The following is a 21,453-nucleotide window of genomic DNA, read 5'->3' as shown; positions in this document are numbered from 1 at the left end:
GTGTTTTTGCTGTAATAAACATTTTGTATTGTATAAATACATAACACAGTGCCTTTAAGTTATGCCTGCCTGCTTTTGTGCCTAGCTACCAGAAAATTAAGCACAGGTTAATTTAGTGATTTATGTGGTTCACCCGGACTAGTACTGTGGCTGTGGCCTGATTAGAACTTCCAACCCGTCCCCCAAAAACCCAGCCTCTTCCCGTATGTTAGTAGCCTGAGCATCCCTTTAGTATTGATATTTGTAGGATGATTTGTCTCATCTTAAGGAATTTTCATCTGATAACAAAAAGTATTTTGTTAGCCTTCTGTTTGAAATTAGTACACCTGTCGAAAGACAAATTTACAAAACTGTAGCAGGACAATATGTCAGAAAATAAAACGAGTACCCAAGAATATACACTTTAGTTTGATTAACTGCAGTTGGAAGTTCCAGCTATTAAATATGTATTGTGAACTCAAATATTACCATAGCCAGCAAAAAGGGAGATATTTACCCAGTAACCCCGAAGGGGCCATAAATGAAGCAGGAACTCCATCAGAACTCCTCTCAAATATGCGGATATAAAGCAAAAATATGCGCAAACAGCTCAAGTGGGCGCCACAATTATTTCTCAGGAAGTGACCGCTGCAACTGTTGTTTCTAAGGAAAATGCCGCCACCTAAATTAAAGTCAAACTTGTGCATAAAACACCACATATGGCATAACATTGCATGTCTCCTTTACACCCACACTTCGGCTCATAAATCTTACCGCCTGTTTTACATTCCCATCTCATCAAATGAGTCAGCATCCCCTGGCAGAGTGAGAGCACCTCAAAGTGCAGCCAGGCTCCACAGCTGCTGCACCCCTAAAATTATTCTTCTATGAGCCAATTCTGCTGCCTCTATTGCTTTCACAATCGCTCATGAAGGACATTGCAACAAATTAATCTTAAAATGTGTCTTGCACCACACACATCAAAGCAAAAAACTTCAAATAAGCTTTCGAATATGAAAAGCAGAACATTCTTAACACCTTCGCTTTCTCGAACCTATCAGAGCATTCTTTATTCAACTAGTCATTTTGTGGACGCTCTACATTGCACGTGATAAATAGTAGATTTAGAGCTAATTTATGCAACTATAGTGAAAAAATGGACATGTAAAAGGACATATATATTAGAGGGAATACTGTGCTGTGCAGTGCATTGCTCAACCCAATGCAATTTAAGAAGTCAAAAACAAGGTAATCCCTGACATAGATAAAATGTAACGTCGATGAGCATTCAGCAGTCAGTGTTTTTCAGAATATGATGAATGCATCTGCTAGCTGCTTACTAAAGATGCTGAGTCTATGCCAAGTGATACAGTTTTGTGGCAGCTATCATACAGATGGTCTGCAGTGAATCGTGTTGCATCATAAAACCTGCTCTCGGGATGTATATATTTTCGAGAGATAAAAAGCTAAATATTGAAAAAAAAGCTAAGAGGGACTACAAATTGCATTTATTACTTACATTTTCATCTGAATGCATATGGGAATTGTGGGGATCATTTATTACAAATAACACTGTGGATCGTGGTTTGGTTAATCTACAGAGTGAGACCGTTCCCCATTGACTCACTGAGAAGACAGGAATAAAATAAATGTGATACAAAAACACAAACATCAGATACACGGATCACCAATCCCCTGCAATCTACAAATTGGCTGACATACAGTTATAGTTACAACAAGGAACCAGTACATCTATTCCTTTTTAATATTCATTCTCTGCCTCATAGCATATTTATTTGTACATAATGTAAGTACAACTGCTGGTCACTATGGAGATTTGGGACTCATAAATGTATTAAAAAAACTCCTCCATTTTTCTGCTGACTGGTAATGCTTGTTTTTTAACTCTGTACATTGGGGCACCGCTATACTGTTCATAGTGTAAATACCTGAATCTTAAAATATGGTACAATTGTCCAATCCGCAACTTACATATCTAACGTTCCAGTAAGACCATAGTAAATAGTACATGGAAATACACAATGGCAAGTTATATGTCACCTGTAAACTGTAGCACCCACAGTGCCACCAGCTAGGCATGTAAGTAGAAACTTGGTTTCAGGCCTTTATATGTAGCCTGACGGCTGCTGATTATGAACCTTCTGGCAAACCTGCCAAAGTACCCCTTTTTGACATGAAGCAAACCTAATTGTAAAGCTTGTGGTGCTTGAGTGGGAGTGGCCTGCTCATTATCAGAGACATGGCCATAGGAGTGCCACAAGCTCCCTCAAGGGAAGAAAGGTTCTGCCATGTTGGATTTTACCAAGAATGGGGCACTGTTGGATAGTTTGCAGTGAGACAAATAGGATTTGTGGCAAAAGCGAGTGGGAAGTCTTTCTGTTCAAAACCGTTTCCTCCTTAGATATGGAATTCGCACAAGTAATCCTCACAACGGGCTATTATGTTCTAAAAAAGTTGAACCTCAACCACAACTCTGAAGGACACTCCCTTGACATGAAGAGAAACAGAAAAAAGGACTGTACCTGTAGTTTGAGACGTGTGTGGAGGCCTGCATGTCTGAACCTACTCTCAAATGTACCCAGGACCAAGAAGTGGACTCTAAGGGTCATTGGCTGACTTATTGTGTGGCTACAAGTACATGAAAATATGCAATAGACCCTTTTATAATAGACTGCAACCAGTTTTTAGACGACCAGGTCATCTATGCAGGGTCACCCCTCAAAAACATTTGCCTTCACCCCACATGTTTATGCTCTCTTCCAAAAACATGGTAAAATTGAACTAAAATCAATTGGTACATTTAGTTTACTACATGTACCCAGGGTCTGTACCCATGGCCTGTAAATTAAATGCTACTAGCCGACAGTGACTGGAGACAGACTGGAATCAGAACAGGGAGGAAGGTAATTCCAAACACATCTGTGGGAGGTTCCTTCCACCTCAATGCTGGCATCAGGTAAGAAAATAGTATCCTCAGACCATCTCTTCAGTACACTCCTAGACCTGTGAATTCTACAGGATAGCCCAGCTGACCTGCTGCACTGGACCTGCCAGGACCTGCAACTAGACCTGCTGGAAGCAAGCCGTGCTGTGAAGGAAGACTAGACTTGCTCCATTAATCCCAGGTTTAAGTTACTCCAAGGGTTAGATGACTGATCTCCTGCTTCGATTTACAGGTACATGACAAACTTCAGAGTCCTCCCTGCAGCTATCCAGCTGACCCGCTGCAACCGACCCTGCCTGGACCTGAATCTGGATCTGCCTGAGCCCTGTTGGAGTGAGTTCCTGATCTCCAAGAGATGCCCCAGGCTCTGGACCCTTGGTTGGCACTCAGTTAAGCACCTCATGTGAAAAGAAAAGGAGAAATTGTGAATGTTTGGGCTCTTCCTGACCATGAACTGGCCTGTTCACAGCAAGATCACCCACCCACGCGGACCGCCAATGCAAAGTTCCAGTGAGCCTGATTCTTTGCTCTTCAGCAACTTGCAGCAACAACCAGTATTGCGAGATCTGCACTTTGCGCGACAGCATCGACAGCCCACGGTGACCGCCAATGCAAAGTTCCACTAATTTCTACTATCAATGCCCAACAGGATCTTTACGCTACAGCAGTGACTTTTCGTGATGCTCTACTTGCTCATCACTCAACATCAACAAACATCTGCGATACTCTCTCTGCTCTTCTCAGCCTCCTCCATTGCAAGCTGAACTCTTCATGAGAGACTTTGAGAAGGCAACTTTTTCAGCAGGACTAACTTGGTCCCTCTATCCTGCACACACTCCTTTGCAGTCAGCCTGAATTTGTGACTTTCACCCAGGCTTGCACAACCAGAAGTGCTATTCCTAGGCACTTTACGTAATAAAAGCTACATATCTCCAGTTGTACTGATTGGACTTTTATTGTTTTGGTGTTAAATAATGTATTCTATGTTGCTCTATGTTTCTGAACTGGTGTGGGATTTTTCTTGTGCTGTGTTTTGTCTCTTTGTTACTGTTTGCATGCTGCATAAATACTTTACACATTGTCTCTAAGTTAAGCCAAGCTACCAGAGGGTTCAGCACAGTCTAATTTTGTGACATATTTGTGATTCACCCTGACAAGGGCTGTAGTTGTTGATTGAGTAGGGTTTCACTTCCTTGAACCAATAGATTAGTTTCCTACACCAGTTGCAATTAGTAGAGGACTAGACTCTGCACATAGTTATGTTGGAGTGAGTCCTGAGCCCAACATGCTGTCACTGAGGTCTGGGGAGCCTTAGTGGTATTCAGAAAGACTCATTCTGAAATCGCCAGGACCAACCACCAGAATCAATGTGTCCAATGTGTGACCTTCTTAGGCAGAAAAATGAAGTTGGTCATGCTTGGAGCCACCTGAAAATCCAGTTTACTGGACAATCACTGCAAGTTTATCTGACTTCCGTGCACCCTTTGCAGATACAGCCTGCTGTCCTGCTGGAATAATCTGAGCTTTAAAAAAGAGTAAAACATTTGAAGGTAGAACGTTTGGCTGTATTGAGGTGGCAAAAGTATACAACCAATGAGAGGACTTCACTAGTTACAAAATCTGACTTTTACCAGTGAAACCAACAGGTTCATTGGTATCTCACTCATAGCCTACATGGCCTTCAAGTGACTTCACTGGATACAGCCTGCTGCCAAGTCCTGCTGGAGGATTCTGAATTCATTTCAGTGACTTAAAGAGAAGGTAACACATTGACTGGACCAACCTGCTTCTCACTTCCGACCCTTGCTGCATCACGGTGGTCCTGAAATTACACCTAGATCCCAATCACATGCGAGCAGTACTTTGTGCATGGGAGCCTCTCACCACCATAGAAAACGAATACCTTTGGACAAAATGGCAATGTTGCATGACTTCATGGACCTGCCTGAAATGTGACCATTCACATCATTGGCAATCGCCAATATTTGGCCATTTCGCCACTGTATGTGGGCCAAAAACCCTGGCATACACTGAATGATTCATAAAATGCGATGAGTGGTAAGCTTTAAAAATATATATATTTACAAACCTAATGGCCAAATTGACAAAAGGAATGAGCCATCTCACATGCTTCTGACCCTAACTGTACTGTGACATCCACCCGCTGGACACCTAGACATATTGGCCCAGCTGCCCTTGACCTGTAAAACAATTAGTGAATCATTCCTATATCCTTTCCACTATCATATGCATGAGCAAGTCAATTGCCTCAGCTGCCTCCCCGCCCCCTTATGTTCCCTGTTCCAGGTATGAGTATGACTAACTGACCCAGAGGGCTAAGCCAGTGAATGCAAAAACCACGATGAACAAATGCAGCAAGCTGAGCCCGTCACACAGTCACCCCTTCCCTCATCTCCCTTTTTAAACCCCCTGTCTCTCCATTCCACGGATATTCTGATTTGGTAGGCAAACCCCAGGATATCCATGACAGTCTTGGTTGTGTATTCATTTAGCTATAAACATGACTTCACGAATGTACAAAAGTGTGCGTTGAATATCTCAAATTTGAATGCCTGAACATATTGATGCTCAATGTGTTCATGTTGCGCCTACGTTTTGTATTGATGGCGAGGATGGGCACAAATCTAAATGAAGAATTGCTTTGAAGGGAAACCAAACACACAAACTGTCATTTTATGCAGTAAAGTGTCATGCTGAGCCCTGTAGTATTTCCTATATATTAAACCTAATGAGTCACCTGCGGCATTAATGAATGAAACATTAACTCATTTTGTTGAAAAAGGCCGGGTTAAATTGAGCCATTCAGCAGTCTAGCCACAAGATCCTCGGCTTTCGCGTCTTTTATTGGGATATTTTACTTGATTCTCCAATGACTCTCAGCGGGGATCTTATTACCGTACCTTATTAGCAAGATGCATTGCGTGAAAGCGTGAAGTCCCCCATCTTTGGAGCAGATGATTAGAGGAAACTTGTTTTAAAACCTGTGCCATCAAATGGACGGAAATCACCCGCGATACATTAGAACACTCTTTACCTTGGTGTACATTGCAGCAGGCGTTGAAAAAACAAAACAAGAAATCAAATCAAGTACTGGATTAAGTTCATGAAATCATAGTTTAATCAGCACTCAAAGACATTTTTAATCATAGAAACGGCATGCTCAAGTGCACAATTATACACGGGTTCAAGAAAAATATTTAAGATTTGGACATAAAATAGGAATACGACTAGAATAAAATGAGTTAACAGCGTAGCAATATAAGGGGGTTATTTTCTAAGGTTTTAACGAGCTCTCGCTTGGTGCAAAGCGACCAAAAAGATTGCATCGTTTTACTTACCTTTTAAAAGGCCTGCTGGTGCAGTCCAAAACAGAGCTGGTTAGAGGCGGCAGACCCGAGAGCAGAGGACGGCCCGGGACCAGGGTTCGATTCCCGGCGCGGCAGGTTTCTGGACCAGGGTCAGCGGACTCGATAATTCTCTCGCCTCGGTGCCCACTCTGATCAGCGATCACACTCGGCAACTCTGGGCATTAACTTGCCTCATCTTCACTAACGGCCCCACCAGACCGCCGGGGATGCCTGGTCTCACCCTGGAGATACCCATTAAGGGACCATCTCTCAGGGAAGCCAGGATGGGTTTCGCAGCGGTCGAAGCGCCTTGGGACCCTACGGGTAAGTAGTGCGCTATATAAATGCCTATATATACATACATACAATACATACATGCAACGCTAAGTAAAGTTAGGCCTACCAAATCTAGGCTAAAGTTTCGCATACAAAACTACTTGTAAGTTCTAACTTTACAGCCAGGTGCCTGACCGACGGTATGTCTGCCATTTTCATAAAAGACTCGGCTCACATTCTTATCCTGCTTTATATTTTCTCTTTACAACATGCAGTTTTTATGTCGGAAGAGCCATGCTTGCTGGAAGACTGCACCATGTAAAACCACTCTAAAATTCGATAAACGTGTACTGCTGCATAATTGGACACCAAGGTAATAAGAAAACCGCTCAAATGCACCAGAAAGAAAAACAAGCTTAATTAAAAATTTAATCCATTGGAATGTGAAAAAAATATAAGACAGTAGTATTTGGTTTTAAACTCAGGACAGATTGTTTTTCTTGATATTTTCATCAAACTGCTTTGCTTAATCTACATATACATTACACACTAATCTCCCAGCTGTCTAGAAAATTAGCACTGACAGACGATTACAACACCACGATCATTGTTATTGAATTGTTGAAAAGATAACTGGTGGTGCGTTATTTACAAATTAGGAGATATCACATTAAAATATACATATTGGCAGTGTAAATAGGGATGACGCATTTCTACTTTACTGGACAAATAAAAATCATATGAATCTGGCACATTATGTTAGCCTTCGGGAAAACTGAAAGCTGTTATATTATTCTGTATTTCTGTTGCTCTTAATTTAGTGAATGGTTTTAACAAACAACTTCATGCTGCACAATTATCCCTTTTCCAGAAAAGTGGTGAAAAATAAAATCCACAAATTGCATCTAGTATACCATAATGTCACATATACATTGATGCAGGGCATCAGTGTAAAATGTCTATTTTCAGAATTGCTTCAGAATCTTAGCTGGAGTTTAGTGCCATAGGCACAGGGCCACGCTATATATTAGAATATATATACACATATATGTGTGTTTGTTTGTTAGACCTGATGTTCTTGGTGTGGTTTCCCCTGACTTTCTGCCTTCTGACCTACTCTATTTGCTGAAAAGTAGGACATTTACTTTTAAGCTTTACATGTCCTGGAAATGAAATACTCTTAAATTTCTTTATCACTACTGCAAGGCCTATCCCTCTCATAGGATATCATTGTGATTGCCTTATTACATTTTAAAAGAGTAATTTCCAATAGGGAAAAGATGGGACTTCCAAATTTGGTGTCTCTGGCATCGAAATGTATAAACACAACTTATGGTTGAAGCTGCTTTTTAAATTACAATTCTGAAAATGCTACTTTTAGAAAGTTCCGGACAGTCTGGATAGATGCAAACAAATGCGCGCCTAGTATAAGTAATTACTAGGTGGACAACCCGTTAGTGATTGATCACTTATATTTTATGGAAAAGTTTTTGAAACGTTTTTTGGCATCAAAGAGTGCACACCACATTCACAAAAAGTACACAAATGCATTGAAACCAAAATACAGTACATAACATTATAACAAACACATACAATGATTATGATTACAATAAACAACTGTGCTATGCCTCAAATTGTAGTGTTATACTGAGGCACCAATCCTGAATTATACATGAACAAGTGGACAGAGAAATGAAATACTAGCCTACTTGTATCCACCACCCTGGACACGTGTTAGTTTAGACATATGGTGCAAAAATAGGAACACACAAAAAACTAAGTAGACATGTGGAATTTGTGCGAATTCTGTTCCTATTGTGCCCTAATATTCGCAGTGTCTGGGTGGAGCTGGACGCCGACGCGTTTCGAACCCATAGAATAAGTAGAGGGTTCTCCTCAGGACAAGGATTGGGGGTCGTTGTTTCTGTATTTTATGTGGCAGAGTGATTAATTAGGGTTTATATCATCTCACCCACAGGAAAACCCACAGAGAGTTTCCTGACATTGCAAGTCTAAGGTACCCTTACGTGTATTTACAGTGTGGTAGTCTAAGCAAGGTGGTAGTCAACATTCCATTGATACCATTTTTTTAAATTTACAGAAACAACGACCCCCAACATGTCTACTTAGTTTTTTGTGTGTTCCTATTTTTGCACCATATGTCTAAACTAACACGTGTCCAGGGTGGTGGATACAAGTAGGCTAGTATTTCATTTCTCTGTCCACTTGTTCATGTATAATTCAGGATTGGTGCCTCAGTATAACACTACAATTTGAGGCATAGCACAGTTGTTTATTGTAATCATAATCATTGTATGTGTTTGTTATAATGTTATGTACTGTATTTTGGTTTCAATGCATTTGTGTACTTTTTGTGAATGTGGTGTGCACTCTTTGATGCCAAAAAACGTTTCAAAAACTTTTCCATAAAATATAAGTGATCAATCACTAACGGGTTGTCCACCTAGTAATTACTTATACTAGGCGCGCATTTGTTTGCATCTATCCAGACTGTCCGGCACTTTCTTGTGTTTGTTATAAAAGAGTGGTCCAGCCGGTCAGAGACAGGACCCAGCCTTTCTCTCTTTCACTTTTAGAAAGTTGGCATTTTCCTACTGTATCCATTTGATGCCTTATGGCTGTCTCTGGAACACACGTCTGGAGTGGGTCACAAATGACTTCCTGTATTCCCTCTAGACAACTAAACAAAAAGGAAGGATATGTGTGACTGAGTGGCCATCCGTGTGCTGATTACCTGAAGCTCAACGGTGAGAAAACGGAGGTCTTAGTCTTTGGAGGGAACCCTGACATCTGGTCCAAGGAATGGTGGCCTCCCTCTCTAGGAGATTGTCCTCAACCCACCAACTCGGCCAGGAACCTCAGTGTTCTCTTTGACTCGGCCCTCTCCTTTGAACTCCAGGTAAACAGAACTGTATCCACCTGCTGTAATACCATCCGCACACTTAAAAAGATCGTCCCTTATCTGTCACCTGACGCGCTCAAGCAGGCAACCATTGCCCTGGTATCTTCCAGGCTCGATTACTGCAACGCATTGTATGGGGGCATTAATAAGAAAGCCCTACATCAGCGTCAGATGATCCAAAATTCTGCTGCCAGGATGGTCCTAAACCTCCCAAAGCTATTGTCTGCTACCCAGGCCAGAAAGGACCTGCACTGGCTGCCCATTCATCACAGGACCTCCTTCAAAATTATATGTCTGGAGCACAGAGCTGTGTTCGGCTCTGGCTCCGAAGGCATAAAGGCTCTAGTCAGCCCTTATTCCCCCAAAAGAACCCTTTGATCATCTTCAAGAAATCTTCTGGCGGTCCCCAGATTCAAAAAAGCAAAATGGGGAGGAAGAGCCTTTTCCACTCTGGCTCCTAAATTATGGAATAACCTCCCCCCCCGAGCTGTCCAACCAACCTTCTCTGATCATTTTTCGGAAGCTCTTGAAGACGTGGCTCTTCTCCCAGGCCTATGACTGAATCTTAGCTGCTGTCTGTTTTTCTGTATCTGTAACTGTCTAGTCATATTTTATGTTTTAGTCTGCGCCTTGATGCCCTTGGGCTAAGTCCGCGCATTATAAATAACCATTCATTCATTCATTCCTGGGTCATTCTGAGAATGATAGGAGGGAGGAGCAGACACCTGCACCTGAAAGTGCTGTGTCCTGTTCCCACACAAAGGGCTGCAAAGCCTCCTCTAGTGAGTTTGGAGCCTGGGCAGGAAAAGCATGGTCCGGTGCAATTCAAATGCATTTCTTTGATCTCCCTAATTGAAACGCCTGACTGGGTATAAGGACTGTAACTCTAACACCACCAAAGCAGAACACTTCTGGAACTGTGCACAGTCTGTCAGGAAAATGGACAACTATGCTGTAAGAGGGACTGCCACATTGCTGAACTGCTTTGCTGTGATGGCCTGCTGCCTGTTGTTTCTTGCCTGTGGGTGAGAAGGGCTGGACCTGCATTTCCACACCCCAGAATCTATATAATCTCTAAGGTCTTGTTGGTTTGCCTCTTGTTTCTGAAGTCTCAGGAATATTAAACACTTTGCTTTCTTCAACCCAGCACCTGGACTGCTGCTGTGAGTTTTACTCTACTAAGTGGTGCAGATCCAGTCCAGTGGCCCTTGGAAGTGAGTGTAAAAGCGCCCTATCTTCCAGAACCTGCACATAGAGGCCTCTGCGCTGACGGGAACTGTTGCATCTTTTCCTGCGAGATCAGGATCAAGACATCACTGCTGCTACATTGACCAGACCAGTGCAATGCACTTGAACCACTGCTTCACCTCCAGATGCACTGCTTCGGAACAAACGTATCACCTCCACTGAGTGGAGAAGATCGATGCACCGCCCCTCCAGCGCAGACCAGACCAGGGCATTGTATTCGGAACCATCCCACTAGGAACTGGTGCTTCACTCAAAGGATTTGCGGCAGTGGCATGGAAAAATCAGCACAACAGCCCCACAGCTCGGGGATCACCAAAGAATTGCTTGGGTGCTCGCCACATCTCGTAACGCAACAAGGATTAAAGTACTTTTTCTCATCAGGCTGCATGGGTCCTATATCTGGCCTATGTTCCATCATGGCCGGCCTGAACTCTTGATTCTGTCTCGGTCCAGTACGACCATATTACCCTTTGAGCGCTATTTGCTTCTAGGCGTTCGCTTGACATTTAATCTTTGAAAATTTATGTCTTGACTTCTGCATATTGGATTTTTGTAATTTTGGTCCTGTTATCTTCATACAATTATAAGCTTTTTGTCTAAATTGGTGTGGAGTCTTTTTGTTGTTTTCACTGTGTTGCTGTTTGACGTGTTGCACAAATACTATACACATTGCCTCTTAAGTTAAGCCAGCCTGTTCTGTGCCAAGCTATCAGAGAGCGAGAATAGATTACTTTTTACATTGTACCTGACTTAAGATGAACTAGGATTGTGGTTTCTGCTTGGACAGGGCATACACTCTGCCAATTTGAAACTCAATTTTTAGCAGTTTGTGCGTGTGTGTGTGTGTGCTTGTTCTTAAATATTTATTACAAATTCAATTTTTTCAATGAATTGAGTTTTCAATAAATATTTGTACAAGTTTAAGAATGAACTCTGAAACTGTTTCCTAACTGGAGATAGAAATATTAAATTTAACATTGTATCTCAAAATGTTTTAATGTGCTACTAACCCTGCTAAAGTGAAAATAGCCTTTTGGAACTTTTCGCTGCAAGGGCATCTTTAACATCGAATGTTTACATGTCCTACTGTGAAATGCCATGCACCGCACATTTAAGGACAGTCTGGCCTACTTAGGAGTAACCTATTAATAGTTAAAAGGACGGTTTAGGCCAGTCAACAGGGAATGTTTTGAAAGGTCATATTAAAAGTCTAAACCTGCCTCACTGTGCTACACATGGCAAGCCTGTTGTCAAGTTTGCACTGTCACTGCATTGGGTGGCAGAATGTGTGCAGCAGCCCACTGGCAACATTTAACTTACAGTCCTTGTGTACACTCTAGGCACCATATATACTAGGTACTAGTAGGTGCATTAAATATGCCAAGTAGGGGTATGCCAGTTTTATCATGCTGATACAGAGAGCGCAGGCCCTTTACCACTGATTAGCAGGGGAAAAATGCACAGAGTTCTGCAAGCCGCAAATATAGTGTCTCTCAAAAAGGCAAACAAGTCCAGAGTGACCCATCAGTAAGGCAAGGGATGTTTGATGCCCATGGATTGCTGGAGCCCATAGCCAGGCTAGATGCTACCCTGTGGCCAACTGCCACATGTACATGGTATAATTCATTTAAAAAACAAAGGTGAGTGTGATGGTAGTTATGTATGGAAATTAGGTCAGAGCGTATGTGTAAAATACCTCAGAAATGAACTGAAAAACATGAGGATTAAAGTGATGTTATAGTTAGGTGTTGAAATGAGATGAAAAAGAATAATTACAAAATGAAATCAAAGAAATTTGCCAGTTATATTTTATTGAACTATAGTTTGTGCTCCATCATCTACAGCATATGACATTCCATGTTAATTTACTTATGACGATACTTGATGACAACTTCAAATGATAACTGCATGCCATATGCTCCGTGTAATGGAAGTAATTTAACCAGGTGTGGTTGTCCATTTTGCTATCACCAGTCAAATGATAATAGGCATAACCTTTGACTACATGCAAGACACATGTCTTATCTGTCCACTCACTAAATGTGTGGCACGTCCTCATTCACCACCTACCAGTCGCTCAGCCTTCTGAACAAAATGTCTAATTCACAATAATCGAATTTTCATAATCCAAATTTGTATTCCACACTTTTTCAATACTTTCTCCATTCACTTCACAGCCAATGTTATTCCACATTTTTTCATGTGCAACCGACATGCCTATCCAGAATTTGCAAATAGAAGTGGGCAGTATATTATTTATTATGAGGGGAGGGTCAAGTATTAATGTATGTGTATGGTTTAAATCAGCAATCAGTCATGCAGTTGCAGTGGGTAGTGCACCATTTAATTAAGGGGTGGGTCACCTATTCCTTTTATGTTCATGGTTTGATGGAGCAGTCTACCCATCGGGCCTTGAGCTGGGCGCCTCACTAGCGGCGCTGGCGTGGCAGGAGGCAGGACTGGGGTTCTGGTCCAGGCGGGCGCTTCTCTCTCGGCCTCTCTGGGGCTGCCTGGTGCAGATGCTGAGCCGCGAGCTACCGCGGACCCCCCAATCCTGTTCCCACTGGCTGCTGGATAACTGCGATGAGCGCAGGGTTCCCTTTGAGTACCCCCAGAGCATGCACGGGCAGTATCGGACTCATCTCCTGCCCAAAATCTCCATCCCTGAAAAGCAGGTGCTAATGATTAACCCCTCGCTGCCAGTAGAAGAGGCTGCCTCTGATTACAGCAAGAAGCTAAAAGAGGAGTTCACTGGCCAAGAAATTCCTGTCTTTGATCTCCTACTTTTGGGTACTGGACCAGATGGACATACTGCCTCCCTTTTTCCCGGTTTTACAGGAGGCACAGAAAATAGTTGCTGCTATCAGTGTTCACCAAAGCCACCGCTGGAGCGGATAACAATGACTTTACCAGTTCTCAATGCAGCACATACTGTGGTATTTGTGGCAGTCGGCGAGAGCAAAGCCTCCATTGTCAAGCGAATCCTAGAGACAGAGGAAGAGAACCCTTTGCCAGCGGCACAAGTCCGGCCAGAGCATGGAAAGCTGTTCTGGTTCCTGGACGATGCGGCTGCCAAGGAGCTGACTGGGCCAGTGGAGAAGCACTCAGTCCTGTAGAATCAGTGATTGCATCCAGCAGGGGACGGGCAAACCAGAAGCACTTCCTTCCAAACCGGCGCACCACTTGCTGCAGAACGGATTGGATCTAGAGGACCAAAGCAGCTGGCTCATGAGCAGCACTAACCTAGCACTTGTTATTTCGATGTTGATATGTGTGCATTTTTAACGTATCAGAGGGTAGCACTTTGTGGGGTCGCATTCTGTGTGTGATGCATAGGATCAGGTGGAAGGAGGGGGTGGTTGTGTGATTAGGCGCATAGTCCTTCTCCGGCTCAGTAGAAACGAGGGTGGCTGCTGGGAACGTCTGCAGCCATTTTGTGTGTAACTTTTTACCGTGATGAAAAGTGAACGCCAAAAATAAAGTGCAAAATAAAGTGCACTACACAGACGTTATTCCACATTTTTTCATGTGCAACCGACATGCCTATCGAGAATTTGCAAATAGAAGTGGGCAGTATATTATTTATTATGAGGGGAGGGTTAAGTATTGATATATGTGTATGGTTTGAATCAGCAATCAGTCATGCAGTTGGAGTGGGTAGTGGGTCACCTATTTCTTTTATGTTCATGGTTTGAATTGGCACTCAGTCATGGGGTGGGACTAGATCTGAGTGCTGACGTAGGTGAGGAGGTCAATCCTAGGACACATGTGAGCCAGGGAGGGGAGGCCCAGCTGCTTGTCCCTGTGTGCTTAGTACAGCGTAGATGAGATGGTAGCACATTTGCCAAACATATTCTGACCCGGGCGTGATGATCTGACAATGGTTTACTTTTTCATTTAGACGTTTGATTGTTGGATTATAAACTGCATCAAGTTTTGCCTCAACTTTCTTTTCCATATTGGACAATTAGGTACAGACATCCATGTAAAACGTCATTTGGATGTATGGACAATGTGACGGCGTCAAGTTGAGACAGGGCGAACATTTTTCTTTAATCCGAATTGAAATGAAAGTGCGATCCTACACATTGGATCTAATGCAAGATAATCACACTCTATCGTTATTTACCTGTTGCACAGAATTAATATTGGTCACAGTTTACGAGTTTTCCAACAGTATGTATTGCAACCTTCATCGCACTTGTGCTGGTTACTTATTCCCTATCTCATATAGGTTTTCCTTTATTTTTGCTTCTTCCTTTTGTTACCTGAATGTTTGACAAAATGCAAATAAAGATATTACCCCCCCAAAAATGGGGTTGGACTAGATGTTCGCTGCAAGTTAAATAGGTGTTCTTCACATGTGGCGTCTCCAATCGGAATGTCAAGGTTAAGATTAAGGAGCAGTGGCAGTTTCTCCATGGGGGCGTTTGGGCGCCACCCCCCTGCTTTCTCGCCGTGCGAGAAGGCAGAAACAAATGGTAGTTATTGCCGTAATATAACTACCATTTGTGATTTGTTTCTGCCTTCTCGCATGGCGAGAAAGCAGAACTGCCTGGGCTGGTTTAGAGTGGGGGTGTTACTAACTCGAGGGCAGGGGGGACTGGCTTGGGGGAGTGTCTTGCCCACTGTTGTTAATACTGACTGTTTGGGCAGCCTGAGGCCGCCCAAACAGACAGTATTAATAACAGAGGGAAAGCCACTCCCCCAAGCCACTCCCCCCTGCCCTCGAGTAACACCACCCACTCACTCTCCCTGTTCTCTGTATGCTGCAGCAGCAGCATACAGAAAGAAAATGACGTAGCCTGGGGCAGCCGGCCGCACCAATCAAAAACGTGGCGGTGGAGAGGGAGGCTGCCTGCCGCGCGCCTTCCTGATGACGTGCTGCCTGCAGGACTTGAACCAGGACGCGGGAGTCTGGACGGAGTCTCTATGGACGGTAAGTTTATTTTATTTTATTTTATATATAATATTTGTTTTGTTTCCACTTTCTAAACCTCCCCCGCCTCCCCCCTCATCCCGCGAGTGCGACCCCATTTCCAACACCCCCCACCACCCGACTGCCGAACAGAGATTTTAAATGACTTAAAATGAAGCAAGCCAGCATCGCGTGTCTCCGGAATACTTTGCTATGTTTGTGGCCTGGGCTCGAGTTCGCATTTTGAACTCTCGTTTTCCACTGTTGTTTCCCTGCCATTCAACCGTATGCCTTATGATATTATTTATATGAAAAGCCTCAAAGTCTTTGGTCAAATCAGAGAAGGCTTTTGTGGATGGAGCTGAAAAACACGTGCATTCATGCCCTGAAGGACAGACTGCACTTTCTATTCACCACTTGCAAGGAAATCTTGGGCTTTCAAGTGACCTGCGAGCGAGGGTTTGGAGTGCACAAAGGTCGGAATTCAGATTTATATGAAAAACAAGTGAAGGCACGTAAAAAAGACTTTCTTCTTCTACCCACTACCAGTCAAAGCACCCCTCTCCTTGTACCTCACATTCAAGTGTTAAAATATATGACCACTAAGGCCTTGGGTTCGCGAGTGGTCCCTTGCGGCTGAAGTGCATGGAAACTGCTGGAATACATATTGATTTGACCCAGTAGCGTAGTTTGGATGGTAGATGGCACGTGAGGCGAGCCCTGGTGCGAGAAATGAAAATGGCATTTTTGACTGCTGATCAGGGTAGTAAGATACAGCAAATACGCTACTGGGTCAAATCAATATGTATTTCCAGCAGTTTCCATGCACTTTCCCTGAGAAAATCAGGGATCAGGTTGCTCACTATGCTAAATTGCGTAGTGCAATCCTGTCTGTGGGCTTCCGCCTCCCCACTTTTTTGCAGCCACTAGCCGCCCCTGTTAAGGAGGGCAATATGATGGTGGTCTAAGGGAGTGCGCAGGAGACGGTTATGTTGCCCGTTTACGATCTGAGGATTTGGCAGGTATTATCTAGTACTGAGTGGTGTTTCTGGCATTTTCAGAAAACACTTTAAGCACAATAAGTGTTACCATTAGTAGGATGTGGTTGATTTATTGTTGCTGGACGATTTTTCACAGGAATGAGTGGGATGCACTGTCCATTATATTTAGGTTGGAATTAGTGATGGTGTGATATAGTGGTAATTACTTGTTAAACAGCGAGTTGTAGTATGAGTTAATAATGTAAAAATTCAGTTTTACTGAAATCAAGCAGAATATTGATGTTTCCTTTTAACATTTCAGTTACCCTGATGAAGGGCTATAGAGCCTGAAATACATTGGGTGGAAAAGTATGAGGCTCACAGGATGAACTGTAGATTCCTATGCGCCACAAATAAGGCCTGTGGCACATGAAACAATGTTACCCTCCGTTTGAAAAAAAAACCTGTTTATTGGTAGAAATGGAACCAACAGTACAGCAATGCATTAAGGTCATTGTATGCATTGGGTATACAGACATTATGAACTGTTCAACATTACATTAATAACGTCACAATCCTCCATTCTGGAGTGACCCATAAGTAACAAGTACATTATCAAGTCCCAATCTATCACGCCGCAGTTCGACTGTTGGAGACACACATATATCCCCCTATATATATTCAACATACTCCACTTACGGTCCCATTTGTTGTGGCATCCCCTGTGCTTCAAGACAATTTTTTTTGGCTATCATGGCTATCATTTATTGATCTATGTCCACTGCCCAATCTCTAATGCTTGGCATCGCTCCCACGCCCCATTTCTATGCGATGTTGCATTTTGCGATGGCCCATCCCAACAAGGCGAATGCTTTCTCAGTCTGTGTAAGGTCAGTGGCATCCCACACATTCAATAGGCAAAGTTTTGGGGAGGCCTTCAATGTCTTATCCCCACCCTCACCATTTGTTTAGTGATAGCGTCCCAGTATGATTGGGCCATTGGGCTGTCCCAGATAATGTGAAAAAAGGACCCCTCCTGCCGACATCGTCTAAGACAAGAGCTATCTGCCCATCTGCACATTTTGACTAAAACACAAGCATCTAGATAAGCTCAATGTAGGATCTTAAGTTGGACCAGACGTAGTCTCATGGGGATGGCCTCCTGAGGCCAAGGCATCGCACAAGACATCCTCCTCGAGTACACACAGGTCCGACTCCCACTGTTTCCGCAGACGGGCCAAAGGGTCCGGGTGGTTGTTGATTAATTTTTTGTACGTGAGGGATATGGCCTTTTTATTCATGGGATCCAATAGTAACCTGTTCTCTAATGGGGAGGTCTCGGGAAGTGGGTAACCTCTTGGCAGAACTACATTGAGTGTATGGCTGATCTGTAATATCTAAATGTTTCGGTCTGTGCAAGCTCATACTTCTTCTGGAGATCTGTGAAAGTGGCTATCTTCCCTGAGTTCCATATGTCCCCAACCTTTGAGATGCCGATAAAGTCCCACTTATCAAATCCGGGGCAGACACTCAGGCGACCCAGAAGTTTGGGCTCCCAGATTGGAGTAGTGCGTGTGATTCTATTGTGGCAGCCCATTCGTTTATTGACCCTATGCCAAGTTTTGAATGTGCGCGCAGATGGTCCGGTGAGGTTTATTATCCGGGGAGGGGGGTGTATAGTGCCTACTTATACCTACCCTGCCCCATGAGCCACCAGTCCATGCGGAGGTTCAGATCCTCCCCACTCCTGTGTGCCCATCGGTTAATCACGACTAGTTGAGATGCTTGAAAGTATATATGCTTGCTCCAGCACCAAGGCAAATATTAGGGGCGATAGGGGACAACCTTGTTGGGTTCCCCTTTCCAGTTGGAACTGTCTAGAAGTATGTCTGTTCACAACGACCCGGGCGATCGGGCATGCATATAGTAGTTGAACCCACTTTACAGTTTTGGACCCTAATCCCTTCCTCTCCAGGACTGTGAACAGGAAATGCCATTCAATGGAATCAAATGCCATCTTGGCATCCAGGGACAGTAGGGCTGTGTCCTCCCTGATCGTATGTTGTCTGCTCAGAACCCCATTTAGTTGTCGTAAATTCAGGGCAGTGTTATGTCCAGGCAAGAAGGCTGACTGGTCTGGGTGTATCAGTCCAGTGATATGGGGCATGAGCCTGTTGGCCAATAGTTTTACTTGTATTTTAGCTGTTACTGTAAGAAGGGAAATAGGTCTGTATGCCGTGCAGTCATCAGGTGGCTTACCCCGTTTGTAGCTAACCTCGTTTGAGGACAGTCTAATATCTTTTGGCAGCATCCCTCCTGCAAAACGTTTGAGGTACATTTGGCGCATATTGGGGGACAATTTGGATGCCATTGGTTTGAAGAATTCTATCTGGAGCCCATAAGGTCCCATTGCCTTGCCTGATCGGATATCACGAATCGCCAGCTGGATTTCCTCCTCCGTAGGTTCTCCCTCGAGGGAGTCTCTATCTTCAAGAGACAAACAGGGGAATTTGATAGTCGAAAGTAGGTACGAAGCCGCCAATGGTGTAATTGTCTTGGTTGAGAATATACGGATTGGAAATAGGTTGCTAATGTGTCCGATATCCGCTGGGGATCAGTTATTTCCTCATGGTTCAGTCCAAGCAGTCGTGCACTCATCTTAATAACTGCTCTTTTTTTCCACCCAGGCAAGAAGGTTTCCTGTTCTCTCGTCATGTTTGTATATTTTAATACAGGTTGATTTGTGGTTCGCCTTGGCCGCCTCCGTAAGGAGTTCTTCTTTGTAGTCTTGTATCATGACTGCCAATGACTGTTGCGCATCATGGTCGGTGTTTGTGCCAGTGTCATTTCCCTCTGTATGATATCTGCCTCTAGTTGTGTTTACATTTTGTTAGTTCCCTCTTGAGGCCCACCATCAGAGTGAGGGCTCTCCCCTTTACCACTGCTCCAAACAGGCCCCACAGGATTTGGGCTGAGGTGACCGAGCCAACGTTTTCGTGAAAGTATAGCTTGATATCTTTGATTAACACCACTTTAATGTGTGGTATCTTGAGCCCCCAAGGGTTTATGGTCAGGGTAGTGCAACGGGGTTGGGAGCCAAGTGCCCTCTTGGTAATAATGGGAGAGTCGCCTGAGATTCCCCTTTCAAGGCAGTGGGATTCAGAGAATTCCTAGATGTCTTGAACATGTAGTCAATATTTGCCTGGCTACTATGAGCCCCAAAATGAAAGGTAAATTGTGTACTCGTGGGGTTAAGTCATCGCTATATGTCGACCAGGCCCATGGTGGAAAGGAATGCAGCAAGGTGGGATCCCACTGTAGGGTCTCAAAGCGGGGGCAGGCGATCACCCCCCAGTGCCAATGTGCAGAGTGGGAGATCGAGGAGAAACTTCCCAATGTTTTGCAGAGTGGAGCGCTGCAGCCCGGGGGGGACATATTTTGAAATTATATTTAGTGCCTTCCCTTCCCAGGTACAGGACACAGTAGCAAATCTACCTTGCCCATCAGCCCAGGAAGTGTGAACCATGTAGGTACAGCCCTTCCGTATAAGCACCCCAGTCGCCCTTGAGCCCGATGTGAACCCCGCATATACGATCAACTGATACCCCCACCTGTTCAGGGCCTTACAGGAATTGCCAACAATGTGCTTTTCCTGGAGAAGGACAACATCCGCCGCCTGTCTCTTCAGGTATTGTAGGACTATACCCCATTTGAATTTGTCCCCCAGGCCATTGACGTTCCATGTCATGAACTTAAGTTCTACATGTGGCCCTATATTGTGGAGGGTGAAAGATGATGGGACTCTGTACAGCTGGGCTCACCTTGTTGGTTTAGTATGCGCATGTTCATGCTACAGGTCTGTGGACAGGTCTGCTTCGTTACATAATTTGTAGACAACCCATTGATAGTGTATGGAGGCACCCCTATCCGATCATCTAACACCCCAGTATGAGCGTGGATTGTAACTTGTGACGTTGTAGAAATATAGCATTGCTGTACAACACTACTAGGAACCAAAAATTAAAATATAAACAATTTGAACAATGCCCTCCCCCCTGAACGCCCCCCCGTCATGCCTCCTTCTATGACGGTTTCCCATGGCCCGCCTCCCCAACAGTGCAGATTGGCCGTCACCCTCCCCGCCCTATAGTGGAGATGTTGTGGTAGCAACCCTTCTTATGCCCCCTGCCATAGGAAGTCATATTGTATGTCGCAGGAGGCAATGCATAAAGTAAGTCTGTACTCATCAGCTCCTCTTGTCCTTCGCCAAAATTCGGTTCATCATTGCATGGACCGCACTCTGTCCGAGATTAATTGGAGGGTGTGTGCTGAATAGAACATGCCTGGAGCAGTACGCCAAATGCTACCTGTGGGAGTCCCAGTTTCTCTTTTCTCTCAGGGTACGTCTACTACCCCCCGTTGCAGAATTGAGTTTAGTAGAGCCAAGTCATGAGCCACCCTTGGCCTGCTGAACAGTGTCTCCATGTGTGGGGTCGTGCCCTTTCTGCATTGTCCCTGGTCGTCTGTCTTGCCGGTCTGAATGTCCCTTGTCTCCAACTTGTCGCCATCCATCCAGCCAGTCACAGAACTTGCCCGGGTCTGCAAAGAACCAGCTTTTCCCACCGTTCTCAACTCTTAGTTTTGCCGGAAAGAGCATTGCGTATTTTATGCTCCACTCTCAAAGCGCCTTTTGGACTTCTAGGAAGGATTGTCATTGTCTCTGTATTTATTTATTTATTTATTTAGTTCATTTATAAAGCGCTCTATCACCTGACGGCATCCTGGCACTGAGAAAC

General features: G+C 44.0%; 1 pseudogene; it reads left to right on the top strand.

The window, feature by feature from the left end:
* LOC147688922 (6-phosphogluconolactonase pseudogene) overlaps window positions 1-13,875 on the top strand; it is a 76,066-nt pseudogene extending 62,191 nt beyond the window's left edge.
* Window positions 13,876-21,453: the final 7,578 nt, after the last annotated feature.

The sequence above is a fragment of the Lissotriton vulgaris genome, chromosome 10, assembly GCF_964263255.1.
Source record: "Lissotriton vulgaris chromosome 10, aLisVul1.2, whole genome shotgun sequence".
In the NCBI taxonomy this organism is placed as follows: Eukaryota; Metazoa; Chordata; class Amphibia; order Caudata; family Salamandridae; genus Lissotriton; species Lissotriton vulgaris.
This window is presented reverse-complemented; position numbering and strand designations above follow the sequence as displayed.